The sequence below is a fragment of the Pygoscelis adeliae genome, unplaced genomic scaffold (assembly GCF_000699105.1).
Source record: "Pygoscelis adeliae isolate BGI_AS28 unplaced genomic scaffold, ASM69910v1 Scaffold404, whole genome shotgun sequence".
In the NCBI taxonomy this organism is placed as follows: Eukaryota; Metazoa; Chordata; class Aves; order Sphenisciformes; family Spheniscidae; genus Pygoscelis; species Pygoscelis adeliae.
In genome coordinates, this window is record NW_008824598.1 from 986,326 (window position 1) to 1,003,671 (window position 17,346).

The window sequence follows — 17,346 nt, forward strand, 5'->3', positions numbered from 1 at the left end:
CTAGCTACGAGAGGGCGGAGGCTGGCGCGTGCCTCCCGCCGCTCGCGGAGCCCAACGGCCGCAGTTCTGTTCTCCGTAAGAGCCCGCGCGGGCGTTCCAGGGATGAGGCTTCTTCACCACCCGCTTTCTCCTCAGTGCCCCGCGATTGCTTCATGGGGTCAGGCAGTTTGCCATCTTGCGTTACTGCTAGTGCTGGCTGGTATTTTCTTTACCTGTTCTGTGGAAGAGCGAAGGCTGTGGTAGCCCCTATCCCTTCCCGATCTCATCTGCTTGAGCAGTGCATTTCCCGATTTCTTCCTCTCCCTGGATATGAAGAGGAAAAGGTCCTTTTTTAGGGTATATATTTGCATGCAGCGAGTGTGTAATGGTAAGTTTCTCTAGTTCCCTTAAGGAAAATGTTTCTGTGGGAAAAGCTTTGTTACAGTTTCTTGATGTAAGAAACTTACAGTCTAAGTCTTGGCTTCGTGAGTGACTGTGTTAAGGGTTGTGTGTGAAAATAATTCTTTCCACATTTCTTCATTGCTCTAAAAGAAACCTTTCCATTACTGTTATTTTTGTTTGAAAGATCTGTATAAAACAGTTTTCAAAGGCATCAAGGCAAAATTAATCAAAGGCAAATTTCACTTTTCCTAGAGTAAACTGGGGTGGGAGAGGGACTGACTTTCTGTCCTGTGAGTGAAGGGATCATAATTTCTTCTTCCAAAGGATTAATGAGAGAAGGGCAGTCCCTGAGATTTATGGCTTCACAGCTCAGGTTGAAACTAGATGTTTAAACTATGGAGAAACTGTGCTGTATCTCAAGTGCACCCAGGGTGGGGTAGATCCTTCATTTAAGAACAGGGAGATTTCTTATTTGTTTTTTGTAGTGCTAGTTCATTTGTACTATGTCTTCAAATAGACATTTTCTTTTATCACCAGTAAAATTTCAAATGCAAGGGGAAGGAGGTAATGTTTTTCTAGTGAAAGAGAAAGTGAGTATGTGGACTGTCCTCCTTATCGTTCTCTCAGAAATGCCATTTGTTTACTTGAGAGAGTAGATAGTAAAAATACTGGCTCCAGAAAACAGTTGAAGTAAGTAATTTTGAAGGGTACTGCTGAGGATTGAAAGGTTGTTTCTGTGTTGGAGAAAAGTCTGTTTAGACAGGTTTGGAGGAGACTTGGCTGCCATTATCTTAAAATAGCTCCTATTTTAATCCTGCTCAGTTGGTCAGGTACCTAGGCTGATATGCTGTCTTCCTGAATGTGGAAGATGATACCAACTTATTTTCCTTCTTCGCTCTAGCATTGAGATCCTGTGCTTTGACTTTCTAATTGTGTGGGGTTTTTTTCTTCCTATACCATGAATATGGGTTTATGAATAGAAAGTGTCTTCTGTCTTGAACTAAGATGCATCTCTTTTTCCAGTAGGTAGAGGATTCAGTTACTGAAACGGTTTCCCTCCTTCCCAAACATGAAGGAGAAAGTTGGCATGCAGAGGCATCTTTTGTTCTTTCCCATTCTACTGTGCAAAATGGAGTTCTTTGCCTTAGAAATTGTGTCTCTGGTCTTCCTGAGCATTGACCTACTTTTACCTTCAGTTAGTGTTTGAATGCCTTGTTATATTCGTTATACTTATGATTCCCTTGTGGTTAAGCTGCAATTGGAGGAGACCCATCTCACCACATCTTGTATTCTATGGGTAGTTCTTCAACTCCCCTAACCTGCTGGTAGTCAAATTCTGATGAATGGTAGTGTAAGATATAATTATCCATGCCAGTCGCCCCGCCTATCTCTTGCCTGCTCTGAAGGCTGTAGAAAGGTCGCAAGGGAAGGGGTGGCCCATATTCTTAGCAGACAAATATCAAGTGAGCACACTCAGCCATCTTGGAATGTCAAATGTACCTGATATTTAGAGAATTAGCTATTCAGCATGCATGTTTTTGTAAAAGAATGCTCAAGGTGATTTTTTTGCTTTAAAAAGATGATTCTTGCGTACCTTTGAAGGATGACTAACAGAAAAGAGTGGGTTGTTCACCCCTCAAAGAGGGTGAGGCAACTAGCCTGTGTATCACTTCCAAAGACCACATATGTTCTCTGTATCTCTTACGGCGTTTATTATATTTTTGTGCACTATAATGCATTTGTTATCTTCTCAGTTTAATTTAGTTTTTAAGATGCTTGGGATACATATGGAAATGGTTAGTCAGATCCACCTAGGAAATATTACTGAATTTTTTTTCTTTTGTAATGTGACTGCTCTTTTATTTGTGAGATTATATTTGTTTTCTTCAGTTTTAGGATTGCTTTAAAATATTTTTGCGATGTAGGTTTTAGTTTTTGAGTGATCTTATATGTACTTAGCAACAATGAGGTTGCCTCAACGTATTTATTTTGCAACGTTAATACTAGCTTATATTTTCTACAGAGTCCTGGCAAAAGGGCAAGAGTTACTTTAAAGCAAAATGAGATTATAATTGCTTTTTGAGGATAATAGTTGATCAAGGGAAAGCTCAGAAATGAAATTCTCTAAATGAACTGGATAGTGCTGCTTCTTCTGGGTGATGCTTAGAAGAAAATGCAAAGGCAAATCAGCAGAAACATCAGTTAAATCTTTTTCTGGAGTACTTGATTTTGAATTGGTCACTTTTTTATGTAATGCATTTTATGAAGGAACAATCTTTCTGAAATAGTGAGATGTATTTATGTTGGTTTGTTACTGCTTGTATGTACTGTATGACCCCCCCCCAAAAATATTTCCTTGGAGAATGGTTGTGGACTATTTGTGGGGTCCAGGAGTTTATAAGCATAGATATCCAATGTTTGTTTGTATAAGAAAATGTAAATGTCTTTGAATTAACATTGGTAGTGTAGTATTTATGTTGTGTTGCTGCTTTCTTGGCTGTTTAATCTCAGGGAGTTCTTATGATTCATTTAATGATAGCAGCTTTTGAAATGCCCAGCTTTGGAATATCTTAAATAGCCAGATTTTGTTTTGGAGTAGTTACAACAATTAGGAACACCAACCTCATCTCCTTTCAGAGATGGTCTGTCAGGTGCTGAGCTCTGACAAAGGAGAGAATAGTAACAAAGATGTTTTAGCACTTCTCTGGATAAGGCTCTGTTACTGTCATCTTTTTTATTCACAGAAACCTGGGATTCCTTTACGATATTAGAAGTGTAAACTTTGAGATGGACAGTTTACATGTTTGGAAAGTTGTATATCACTACAATCTCTTTAATTTGTAATGAGAATAATGAGGGAGAACTGTAGAGTCAGAATTTCTGTTCTTTTAGGATGGCAGATAGAATGTGTCTAAGAATTTGAGGTATACCTCAGAGTTTCAAGTTGTGACTGGATGTGTGGGAGCCTCTGTTTTGGATGTTTAACAAAGCCAAAGTTTTCTGAGAAGTTTTAAGATTAGGTTTTTGAAAGGGGCTATCAGCTTTCTAGACTATCTTTTCTAGACTATCTTAGAAACTCACTCTTGCAGACTGACACTCACTGGAAATGCTTCAGACTAGTTAACGTGGCTTCTTTAATGACCAATGTACTTTTTATTTATTTAAAGTATCCCACATTCAACAATACTGTCTTTTTTTTTTTTAAGCTTCTTGCTGCTTGTTATGCTTATTATCGTATCCCTCTAACTGAAGTCACAGTGCAGATGTAGAATCTAGCAGCTGAACTCTACAGAAATGGAAAATTATGAGAGATTTATTTTAGAGTTAAATCACTTAAAAAAAATATCTCAAATTGTGTTGAAAATGCCATGGAACGGTGAAAGGAGTAAAAAGATAAATGTTACAGGTACATGTGAAAATGATGTGCTGTAGTTACTGGGACAACTGTGGAGTTGAGGTGGGAAGTCACTAAAGAAAGCAATGTCTGTAATGATTGCCTAGCTGGATATAATGTGCAATTTATTTCTAAGGAAGTGAAAGAAATGTAACAAAAGTCTATGCCATTCCTGAATTTAGTCCAACAAATCACATGTTGCACAGAGCATTGGTAATATGCGGGACAGTTTCCCTCCAAGTAAATAGCTCAGATCACTTGGGATGAATGCTGACTTATTGGTCATACTATTCTACTGTCTTTGAGGGGCTAACAGAGCACACTCTGGTGACTTCATTCCAATTCCTAATGGAGGTTTACTGTGCCTGTACTCGTGGCTACGTTATTTGGCATCCATTTGGATTGTCTCATTGCAAAAATAACAAATTGAATGGACTTGGAGACCACAGTATGTGAATTCTCAGCAACTGATTTCTCTTTGTCAAATATGAGTTGAATCCTGTTGGAGATGGTGTTGATGCTTCTTCAGTTTTCAGTACTGTTAACTAAGCACTCTTCATGATCAGTAAAATTAATTTACAGATAGTCTGCTAAGATACATATTTCATTATGTCTGTGGTATGTGCAATGTCTGAATCATTTAATAACTTTATAAAACAGCATAGGTGTGTTATTTCTGTGACAGTGTGGACTTTGACTTAAACAGTTTTCTGTAGTGCATTCTTTTCCTCAAAATATATTGTTGTTGAAATACAGTTCTTATCACTTATGTTCTTTGAATAATTCAGATTAGTGGACAAATATGACATGGTAAAATATAGTTGTTCTTTTTGTTGACCTCTGTCAAATGGGTAAGAGAAATGCAAGAAATGGGTACTCTCAGGTGCTTCTCTGGAAGACGTGTGAAGTATGTTTATTTCTGATGGCTAAGTATTGGCAATCATGATGTACCTTGGTTTTCATTTATATATCTTTTTCCACAGACCTCATTTGAAATCTGCTCAATTTGTTTTTCCTTAAGGAAAGCAGTTACAATAATGTCTGTCATCAATGTCAAATATTCATGTCAGATGCCTGTAAGGACTTATAAATTGCACTTGTGAATTGGCATGATTATGCTCAGCTAAGATGGGTTCAGTGTCAGCGCAAAGGTGGAAGACTGGGTTGTGCTATGATGTTGTTAATAACCAACAACCATGTGGTTGGGAAACTCTTTTTTCCCAACATTTTCTGTGAATAAATAAATAAAAGGTAATCCCAGAAGTACAGTGCCTTCTAATGGCTCCAGGGTGCTGATTCTATGCTGAATTGAGAGGTAATCCATCAAATCACTTGCATAACTTAGAGCCTGTAAGTTCCTTGGAGAACTTTGATCTAACATGGCTGAGGCACAGCCAGTTTCTCTTTTTGGCATGATCCTAAAGCGTGTGCATGCCCTTATATCCTAGTGAAGAGAACAGAGAGGAGAGATGTTCAGCATGTCTTTGAATTCTGGTGGCTTCAAAGCATGCTGAATGCACAAATGTATGCTTTTTTTTTTATAATTTGAGCGTGTATATTACTGCTTTTGAATCCAAGAAATGTAAAACGCGTAGTGGATATTTAGGCTTGCTAAATTGTAAATATCCCAATATTTAAGTATTCTAAGAAAATGCTGGAAGTTACACAGGTAGTCTTAATAGCTGATCCTATGACTATTCTGTTGCTTTCTTATGAGAATGGAAGCTTTGTAGCAAAAAGAAAACTGTAACTCTATCCTGCAAATATATAAGCCTGTGTTTAATAACATTCATGGGAGTAGCCTTAGTGAATTCAATTGAAAATACTCCACTGTGTAGAAATATCTCTGATTATTTCTAAGATAGACTTACGAGTTTTAAATGCATCTTAAAATGAAGTGTATTACATTAAGTATGTTTAGGAATATTGTCTAATTTCACATTAATGTAAATGACAAATTTACAGGTCTAATTATAAATTTAGTCAATTTCCTTTTACATTATTTTTAGTCTTAGGTTTTATTCTTAAATAATTGCAGTCTTTAGTGTGGATTTAATATATGTATGTGTTATCAGGTAAACAGCCTTGTGTTTCATACCAACATACCAAAGGTTGTTGGTATGAATGTTGACAGTATAGATGTTTGCTGTTGCATGAATATGTGTAACAAGTTTTTTGGTATTCTACCCTTTGTGGCCTTATTTGAAAAACACTGTTTATTTTGGCATTATCAAAACATTCCTGATGCATCAGAAGTGTGACTTTTCCTATTGTAGACATAACTTGTAAGGAAATATTTGTTTAATATCATGATTTCTTTCTTTTGTCATTCCTGAGCATTTAACTGACTCTATTCTGTGTCTTTTGTTGATCTCTTATAACCTTATTTGCTATTATGTGTATAGCAAAGGGAAAGAAAGAATAGATGTCACAGAGTGTTTACAAAAGCTTTGTTTATAGCAATGTCTTTAGTGTAAGCACACATGTAAAAACATTAAAAACATACTTTTATAATGTTTTATGAACTTTTATGAACCTCTTATTTGTATTACTTTGAAGATCAAACATGGTCTTTTTGATACCTGTGTTCTAAGAGCTCTTTCTGCAAGGTCTAAAGCATCACAACAGTTCTCCATATTGGTTCCTCATTCCCAAATTTTTGGAATGATCCTTAGCCTATCTTCCCTTCTTGCATGATGATATAACAGTTGATGTAACAAACTTCTGCCATAATATTTGTCTTTAAGTAAGTGTTCCTTACTCTCACAATGGGTTCTGTTAGTCCAGAGTATGTGACTGGAAAAAAATAAATGCACACAATTATTCTGTACAAAAAATCTAAGGTTTCTGTCAGAATCTCAACTCAGTGTTATTAGCATGCATACAATTTAAAGAGTTAATTTTTTTAATTAGATCCTTACCTTCCTCACATTTGATTGAAGAATTTGGACCATAATTTGCTTTGTCAAGGGTTCAGTTTTCCTTGCTCATAAACAAGGCAGAAGAAATGTGGACTAGATGATAAATTAGCAATATGAAGTTGCAAATGTGAATCAACCTACTTGCTTTACTTTTTGTGTACAACTTGGATGCTCCATGAGCAAGCAAATGAGGTTGCAGCTAAGAAAAAGAAGCTTGGCTATTTAAATCATAACATAAATATATTTTTACTTAAATTTTTTGTTGTTTTTTTCCTTTACGCTACTATTTTCTTTACCTTTTAAAAGTAATCATAAAAATGGAAATTCAAGCTGAATTATGTCCTCATTTGACTCTTTACGTATGTTTATAATGAAATATATGTGTAGTATCGCTAGAAAAAAACCCCCTCTTTTTAATGTCTGGAACTCTTGTGTCCCTGTTGAAGTTACAGGTGCTCTGTAAAGAAGCTTTAAAAATTCAGCTTTTGTCATTATTAAGTATAAATAAGAACTAACATATTGCTTAAAAGGGGAAGAAAGGTGGCATTTGTTGCCATTTTAAATTTAGAAATAATAGAAAGAATAGGACTGGTCTTCCAGTTTTTGCTAGAAAACTTTTAGGTTGTCTTAGATCATGCTTATTTTTAAGCTCTAATTTCTCATTTGAAATAGAAAGGTAATTCAGTCTATAACAAAGTTAGTGTTTCTGTAAACTGTTAAATAGTCATTCAAGCTAGGTAAATTTTGGCAAAAGCAAAGCAAAATTGTGCTACTCATTAGGCATAATTTTTAAGTTATCCTGAAGAATGGTGTATACTTTCACATTTCAATATTTTTCCCCAAAGGGAGACTATTTTAGTAAAAATAAAGACATTTAATTTTTTATTGTTGTTTAATAGTAATTAAACCAAAAATATTGCTTGTCTGGCTAACCAGGTGCCTTAGAATGATTCTCCACAAAAGACTGGAGTTTGTAAATGCAGGCTTGCATTGATAAATGAGATTTCTTATCGAGAAAGAAAGAAGAGGCAAGTGACTAACAATTGCAGGGTGGAAGGCACAATGAATACAGACTAGGATACAGAATTTAGCACACAAGACACCTGCAAAGACTAAAATGTTAGGAATTCTTTCTCTGGAAAGACAAAAGCTTACCAAGCCTTTAGAAATACGTGTGTATCCTGAGAAGGTCATGGTGCAGGAAAGTTAAGACTAAAAAAAACGTGAAGAAGTGCAGACAGCATTTTGGAATGTATGTGTTTCTACCCCTTATTACTTGTGATTCCTTGGCACCCCCAATCTCCCCCTCCCCCGCCCCAACAAAAAATAGGATCTTAATGTTAAAGTTGCAGAGAGAGCAGATGGCTAGCAAAACAATGGTACTATCAGCTCAGGACTGTGAACTTTGATCAATTAACTGTGGTATTTTACCCTGCATCTTTGAAACTTTACTTTTAACAACATGGTTAATGCTAGCTTAGTATTTTAAACAAAGGATGATGCTAAACATCCCTGCTTCTGTTAATTGACCATTAAATCAGAATAAAATTGGATAGTGATATATAGTCTGCATTGGAAGATAACTTGTTGTGCAGGCTGTGCTTGGTTTTGCTTGCCCAGGCTTCGCAGATACACTGCCCTATAGTTTTTTGTAAAGATTCAGTGTGTTCTCTGGCAAAACCAATTAAAATTAGACATAATGATTCTGCCATGGCTTGGCTATAGAAGCCTTTTTTTTTGATGATCTATCTTCACATCTTTTATGTTGTGTCAAATATTAAATAAAATAAAAAAATCTTAAATTGCTCACCTCCCTTAAACATCTTAGAAACCCCAGGGAGGTTTTCTTTTGTCACGTGCAGAAGTGCAGGAAAGAATTCTTTTAGTGGAATTGTTAGAGATAAAACGTTAAGGATTAGTGTTTCAACAACAGAGAGACTTAACTTAAAAGTTACAAAGTAATGGAGGTGTCAGTTGATGAAGCTTAAATATTACTTTGATTTAAAGCCCATTTCTAATTAATATTATGCTTTAAAATTGTTTTAAAACAGTTACAATGTCTCTAACATTGTAATAAAGAGGAAAAAATCAGTGCATTGAAAAAATGTACCTCTACTGAATGCTAGCCTTATTTTAAAACTGTGAAACTTGTATAAAAGAGAATTAAAAAGGTATAATTGACTCTTCACTTAAGTATACTTGAGAGTAATATAACTGACAATCCTGATAATTCAATCAGAACTGCTTGTTTTTCAAGATTTTTAATACTGCATTTTGAGTCAATATTTCTATTGCTGGAGTTTTCTGATCGCATGATAAGTATTAATTGCTGTCACTGCACCTGATGACATTAGAATGCCTGACAACTTTATTTTCCATGTATGTCACTAGATGCATATTCAGCAGCCGTTCCTACTTTCTCCTTCATATACTATTTCTTTTGTATGAAATAGAAATGAAAGGCAGGCAAGTGTGATGCACTATTCCTGTAAGGTGGTAAGTGCCAAATCTTTCATTTAGCATTGATGGGAGTTCAGGGACATCACCAACTTGCAAGATCAAAACAGACTTTGAAACTAACTTTATACACAACAACATATGTACTATTTTTATAACTAACTACAAGAGAAAGTAGATAAATTAATGCTTATTGACAAGTAAAAATAAACTTGTTCTGCAGATTATAGTAAAACTTAAATTTACATTAGCAGAACACTCTAAGGAACCTAAATGAAGATGTTGCTTTTAATGTTGTCATGTATATTTTGGTTTTCAAACTTCTAAGGAATAGTAGAGTAGTACGAAGAAATGGGTGATTTTCTTATGATTAAAGAGTGATGGTGGGGAAATAAGTAATTTGATCAGTCTGAGAGTGGTAAGTAGGGAAAAAAAGAATACTTTGCCCTTTTATTAAAAACAATGCAGGGCTTGTACTAACCCCATATGAACCAGCATTTTGTTCATTATCTTTTTGTTACTTTATTAAAATAAGGCATGCCCTGCTCAAATTAAGAAAGGAAGCATACTGTATGGTAGATTTTGGCACTCTGTATCTAGTTTGCATCAGCTTGATTTTTTTTTTTTAATAAATCAGCACAGAAAATAAAAATCATGCAAAGAAAAGAAAGTTCCCTTTTATGAGGACATGTTGAGCCACTGTTAAAGCAGTCAAAACCAAAGGTAAAACAAAAGAATGTGCCAGAAATATTCCTGGCTCTTGGTCACTACTTTAAATATGCATGCATCCCTGGTGTGCTGGTGTTGGCTGGGATTAATTTTCTTCACAGTAGCTAGTATGGGGCTGTGTTTTGGATTTGTGCTGGAAACAGTCTTGATAACACAGGCACATTTTAATTACTGCTGAGCAGTGCCAGACACAGAGTCAAGGCCTCTTCTGCTTCTCACCCCACCCCACCAGCGAGCAGGCTGGGGGTGCACAAGAAGCTGGGAGGGGGCACAGCCGGGACAGCTGACCCCAACTGACCAAAGGGATATTCCATACCATATGATGTCATGCTCAGCATATAAAGCTGGGGAAAGAGGAAGGAAGGGGGGGATGTTCAGAGTGATGGCGTTTGTCTTCCCAAGTCACCGTTACGCATGATGGAACCCTGCTTTCCTGGGGATGGCTGAACACCTGCCTGCCGATGGGAAGGAGTGAATGAATTCCTTGTTTTGCTTTGCTTGTGTGCGCAGCTTTTCCTCTACCTGTTAAACTATTATCTCAACCCATGAATTTTCTCCCTTTTACTCTTCTGATTCTCTCCCCCATCTGGCTGCAGGGGGAGAGAGTGAGCAGCTTTGGTGGTGCTTAGTTGCTGGATGGGGTTAAACTATGAGAGTCCTTTTTGGTGCCCAACGTGGGGCTCGAAGGGTTTGAGATAATGACAGGTTTGATTAGAATGTGCTAGATTGAATTTATAGCTGTTATTGCTGTTTAGCTATTAATTGACAAGCTCCTGTGCTTGCCATGGGGCTTGCTCGCCTTACTCTATATTAGAGTCTAGTGCTTGTTCGTGGCTGCTTTTTGCTTTTGCTGCTTGCTGTACTGCTGATCATCATACTCTGCTGTGCCTGGGAACATTTTGACAGCAGCAATGGTGGTATGCCTGGGCTGGCAGATGGCCGGGGCATCACTGCTGTTTCTGTGCTGCTGTACTGGACAGGCTGGAACTCCAGTGCGAACTTGAGTTGAAGGGACCGTGACCTGTGAATAAGTCCATGTGGGAGCAGGACACCCTGAAGTGTCTGTGGCTGTGGACAAGTCCATGCCAGAGTAGGTACATCTCAAAGCATCTGTGGCCATGGCTATGTCTGTGCCACAGCAGGTATACCTCTGAAGGGATTGTGGCCCGAGGGTAAGTCCACACTGGAGGAGGTACACATTGAAGCATCAGTGGCTGTGCATGAGGCCATGCTGGAGCACCTCAAAACGTGTGGCCATGGATAAGCCCACGACAGAGCAGGTACACCCCCGGAGGGACTACAGTCTGTGGATAAGCCCAACCTGGAGCAGGGGCAAGGGGAGGAGTTCATTGCAATGTTAAACCTGATGGTCTGGTCCAAAGGGACCAGGGGTGGAGATTGTAATGGAAATATTTTAAATTGTTGTAATCTGTGATTTGAGTTGCATGTTATAGGAATTACTGTAGCAGGAACCAGCTGAAGCAATGGAGGACAAGCCTCACAAGAAGCAGTGCCAGTGCAGCAGTGACCTGACCTGAGCTGGCTTTGGTGCCCAGAGACTCCATGCAACACACCACTTCTCCTGTCCTGAGTGACCACCGTAACAGATGGAGCCCAAAGCCATGGACTAAATGAATTCAGTGGACACTTGTGGACATTTTATGGACATTTCACAGGGGTGGTCCATAGACTAAGGGAATGATATCTGTGTATTGTATCAAAGGATGTGAAGGGTGGTGGTGGTTAATAATGTATTGGATAGTGTGGGACCTGAGCATGATGTAAATGGTATGGAATAAGGGGTGGAGAATGTGCTGGTTTTGGCTGGGATAGAGTTAATTTTCTTCATAGTAGCTAGGATGGGGCTCTGTTTTGGATTTGTGCTGAAAACAGTGTTGATAACACAGGGACGTTTTAGTTATTGCTGAGCAGTGCTGACACAGAGTCAAGGCCTCTTCTGCTTCTCACCCCACCCCACCAGCGAGCAGGCTGGGGGTGCACAAGAAGTTGGGAGGGGACACAGCCGGGACAGCTGATCCCAACTGACCAAAGGGATATTCCATACCATATGATTTTCCTGGGGATGGCTGAACACCTGCCTGCCGATGGGAAGGAGTGAATGAATTCCTTGTTTTGCTTTGCTTGTGTGCGCAGCTTTTCCTCCACTTGTTAACCTGTCTTTATCTCAGCCCATGAATTTTCTCCCTTTTACTCTTCTGATTCTCTCCCCCATCTGGCTGCAGGGGGAGAGAGTGAGCAGCTTGGGTGGTGCTTAGTTGCTGGATGGGGTTAAACTATGACATCTGGGCTTCTGTGTACAGTGATGGCTTTTGTTGTGATAAGAGAGTATTTAAATGATTCCTTTATTTTAAAAAAATCCTTACTGTTTGCCAGGACGTGTTTATGGAACAGAGCTTTTTCTGTGAATCTCCATCCTTTTGTGGTGTCTCAAAATACAAGGAAGATGAGTCCTGGTGGAGAATATAGGAGCATTATCTTCTACATCATCTCTTATTTCTTCTATTTTGTTGCTTATTGTTTATATTTTGGGAGCTGTATAGTACTAAACCGTTTTAGACAGTTTGGAAGACATTGAGTATTTTTAAAAATCAGATTAAAAATTTCTGCACTTAGCTGTCACTATATGTTGTTTGGGGAGGACAGCTATAAGGAAGGAGTTCCTTTAAAGCTTTTGGTGGTATTACAAATGTTTGAGCTCTTGGCTGAATGTTAATATTGGCAAGTAGTTGTGCAAAGCTATTAAGTACTTGGCTAATATCCAAACTTACTGCTGACTAGGTGATTCTGGACAGAGGAGGAGACACACAAACTCTAAATTGGCCCTGAGCTTTCTAAGCATAACTGTCAGGATTTATTTTTTTTCCTTCCCCTGCCCGCTCCCCTCCACTATCTATATTTTGGTGGCTGTTCTAGCCCCACTATGTCTGCCTGTGAAGATAGTGTAAATGGTCAGCATGTGAGATATATTGACAGAAAGTCAGAAAGTAGCTCCATATTCAAATACTTGTTATCAGTTGAGAGAAAAAAACCCCAAAACAAAACCAAAAAGCCCCAAATGAAAGAAACCAAACCCTCAAAAAACAGGAGAAGGAAGAAATCAAGTCTCTTTATCCTTCACTAAAAATGTTTGGCTGCTGTTAGTAATATGAAGAATGGTTTCTGTATGGTTAAGATGATAGTTTAGATTTAGTAGTCAATGCACTTCCTGAGCATAGTCTGAATATTGGCTCATAATATGTTTTCTGTCATGGGAATACCTCATGAGGAAAGGTTTGCTACATTTTGTTGTCTCTGGCCCTATATCTAGTTACTGAATTTTTTCTACATTTCTTGGTGTTTTTCCAGCATAGTGTGAGTTGATAATTTTTTTTTTTCAGTAAAGTTGTTAAATCTGCTGTGGAATTAGCCACACTGTGTGCTGTCTAGCACCTGCTTGTTAGTGAAACCTCTAATGTGAAACTGGTGAGAAATCTGTATGCACTGTAGCTACATGCACAATTGGTAGCCAAGTTCAAACTGTTACCTTTTTTAATGGTTTAGAATATGTGATCTGAAACTGCTGGGCTGCTTAGGCCCAAATATTTACAGGAGAGACATGGAATGTAACAACATATTGTTTTCTGAATTGAATGAAGGAGGAATTTAATAATTTCATTAAAGTTTATTTAGACACCATAGGCTCTTGTCTGGCAAGATCTAGTTTCCATTTTTTTCCTGAACTGTCAGGATTCATAGAGCTCAGGAAATAGGCAAAATAGCCCCCAGTCTGTTCTAAGGCTAAGCTACAATGCCTCTATGCAATTCTTTTGGACTTGTTATGAAAAAATTGACAGACACAATGCAGAAAAATTCTTACTTGCTTTGAACTTGGTGACACTGATTTGTTTAAATAGCTTAACAAAATTAATTGGGGTTTTTTTGGTGGGTGGGGTAAGAGTATGTATGTTTTGTTTGCAGTGCAAAGTATTAAAGTCACAATTATAATGGCCATACATTATGTACATTAGAAAGCTTTTTTTTTAAAGAAAGAAAATATTGAGAAAAGTAAAGAAGCATCTGTTCTCTCATACTATTAAGCTAATTTGGATTTTAAAACTCAAAATAACCTTTTATGGGAAAATGCATGCAGTGGGTCTGCAGTGTGTCCCGGACCAGACTGAATGAATCTGGGTGACTTTTTTGTCTCAAAAGTTTTTAGGGGGTTATAACCTTTGAGTTGTATTTAAGCTCCTTTGTGCTTGCTACTGCAACATCTACAGCTTCTGGGCCTCTATCAAGAGGGAGGGTTGCTGTCTTTAGTTGTGGGTATACTGTTCTTATCTATACAGCTCTCCCATCCTCCCCATAATATGAGATTCTTATGTTTCCACTTGATTCCATTTATCTTTCTCTCCGCCCCTTGCACTATGATGCATAAGGGTTATGCTTTAGTTCAGCAAAACCATCCTTGAAATATTGGGTGAAAAATGATTGCTTTAGAGTAATAATCCCCCCCCCCGAAATTAAAATAGCAATATAAAATCAGTTTAGTTTTCAAGATAGAATCGTCTATATCTCATCTGCCCGCTCTAAGTTCAAGTAGAGCGGCTCTGTGTCAGCATGTTCTATGGGAAGATGGGAGAAGGGATCTCCTCTCTTTCACTTTTTGTCCAGGCAGTAGATGATGATCTGTGTGGCAATTGTTGAGGCCCTGAGGCTGATAATGCTTCTTCATGCCTCCTATTCCTGATGTGTTGAGACACACAGTAAATCTTCCTGAAGCTAGGAAGGCTCCATGTATAAGCAGTAAAGAGTAGAAAATTGTGTAGGTGCCTTTCTCCCTTCTTCCATAAAACAATGGTATGTGGCTTCTACTGTGTCTGAGACTTTTTGCAGCCATAAAGGAAGGCTCAGGGTTTATCCTTAAGATGTATACACTTCCAAAAAGCACACTTTACGTGCTTTCCTTTTTCTGAGGTGTTTGCAAGAAAGCCAGTCTGAATAATTCAGGTTGTAGCAGGTAATGAATTGCAAATGAAAATAGAGATAAACTGTAAGAGTTTCTTTAAATCGGGATTTTCAGCTTTTGGTCTGTGAGCTATCCTTAGTAGCCCATGAAAGTAAGAAAACCAAGCATATTGTCAGTGTGCTTCCACTTTCTACATAGAGGTCTCCATCTTGATTAGAGTATTTTTAGGGGGAAAAATATGTGAAAATGCTGTGGAGGTAATAACATTTCTTTCGTTGGTGGTGTTCTACTTCTCTTTTCCTGTTGCTTTCAGAATTTTCACAGGCATATGAAAGTTACAATGTTAAATCAGTGTGTGAACATTATTATGAAAGGAGAAGTTAGCCTCCCTTTGAATGAGGGATGATTCCTTTTCTCAGTAGGGCTCAATGGTAAGCATTGGAGTGCTAAGCAAGATAAGTGTTCTCTGCTTTGAGATGAGAACTCAAAACTTCACACAAATAGAGGAAAAAAGACAGCCCACAACTAAAACTTTAAAAGGCAAAACAAGTACCTAAAAATACATATCAGAGACGCAAACAAAAGGCTAAGTAGGATATTAAGTGACTCAAAGGAAGAAGCATAAATTACTTATTTATCAGACTGGCAATGCAAAGGAAAAACAGTATTGATATGATGTAAGGGTATCCTATACCTGTACTTCTGAGAGTCAACAAATCTGCACCAACCCACACCACCATCAGGTCTGCTATAGCTAAAAATGTTTGACTGTATCCAGGTTAAATTGACATTGACAGTTTATGCTAGCAATCTTAGTTTTTTCACCAGGCCAGATTTTTTTTTTTAGGGGGGAAAATTGTATCAGTCTAGAAGACAGTTGCTTTTGCTCAGGATCTGCCATGACCTAGTGGAAGGAAGATGATCCTTCAGCTCTGATCTCATGTGAGATCCTCTTTGAAGGAGCTACATAACTTTTTCAGGAAACTAGAAATATACAAGGATAGATTTCTCAAAGTGCATTATGAGTGATGTTATTTGGCCAGAGGATGCAGCCACTTGAGAATTAGGATATACAATTGCATTGCCCCCAGTCACCATGAGATAAGGTTTTTATTGATTGATGTTGAGATGGCAGAAAAGCTGCACCGTTTTTTTGTGGAACAAGCTGTGGGTTGTCTCTTGAATGCTGTATGACAACTGAAAAGGGGGGCAGATTTGGGTACTCATGATAAAATGTCAAAATCTGAAAATGCAAATCGGTAAGTTACATCTGGTTCCTTTAAATCTGTGCACCTTGAGGCTGAATTCTGGAAGCTTTAAGAGCTTTTCATGGCTCAAGAAATTGGATCAGGCTTTTGCCTCTAGAATTAAAAATATTCATGTTATTTTATGAGTTATGTGATCCTGAACTAGAAATGATTTGCTAAATGTACTTTTCTATCTATGTCTTTCCTAAATAGTTAAAACCTACATTTTCTCATTGAAGTAGGTACCCCTGTTTTGCTTTATGCGTAGCTGAATTGTTTGTATGTTGCAAAAAGTGCCGATGTATATAACTGAGCTGTTTGTACATGGCCAAAAGTGGTAACGTTTTATGACAGAATTACTGGTCTTGTTAACATAGTTTGTATGGAACAATGTTATGTTAGCTTGTCTGATCCATTTTGCCAAGGGCAATCTTTGCATTGAAATGAATTACTTTTAGTGGAGCAGCCTGGGTGCAGTACAAAGAGTTCAGTGTTTCCAAATTACCAATGTTGAATAAATACCATGCTCTTATATTTTTGGCCAGCACCCATAGCGGCAATGTCATCAACATTTCAGTGTAGCATAGTGCTGTGCCTTCTGCTTCTGAATCTTGTGACTCTTGACACAAGACTCTTGTGACCTCTTTGGAAAGAGGTGAAAATTCAGAAGAATGGCTGCTGTTGTATAATAGTAGTTGAAACAAGTTGAACAAGTTGAAACATCTCAGCTAATTCAGATGCATACTGGTAATTCAAATGAAACAAAAATGCTTTATACAATGCTGGCTGTTAAACTTGATGAAAATGTAGCATATACCAAGCAATTCTTAGAATTCATATAAGCCATGTGGTATATGGTTGTGTGGGATAATGACAGGTCAGTGGAGAACTCGGCATGCTTCTTGTTTGCTGACATAATTAGTATCCATAATGTTTTATGCTAATATTGTCAGTGAGGATTTAGTATACTAGAGCTTATTAATAAATATGACATCGAATGATACTTCTGCCTGCCTCTGCATCAACACTCTTCACAGCAAACATAGAACAGATGTTTTAAAACACTGGGAAATAATGTATCTATAGATAATGAGGATGCCTTGAGGGTGTGGTTAAAGATTACTGGATTTGACTGAATCCAACTTTTATTCTTCCTCTAGTTACCTTTGAAATAAATGGTGCTAGATCTGGTTAATGACCACCAATTTAATTAATACCACAAACTTATTGAAATGGTCAGATTTGTTT

At 37.7% G+C, this 17,346-nt stretch overlaps 1 protein-coding gene across 1 annotated transcript in view; it reads left to right on the forward strand.

Moving 5' to 3' along the window:
• The window catches only part of LOC103915497 (ERC protein 2-like), a gene marked incomplete at its 3' end in the record, with an annotated part of 82,016 nt that overhangs the window by 2,037 nt on the left and 62,633 nt on the right, over positions 1 to 17,346 (forward strand). The gene's annotated exons all lie outside the window — the stretch shown is intronic.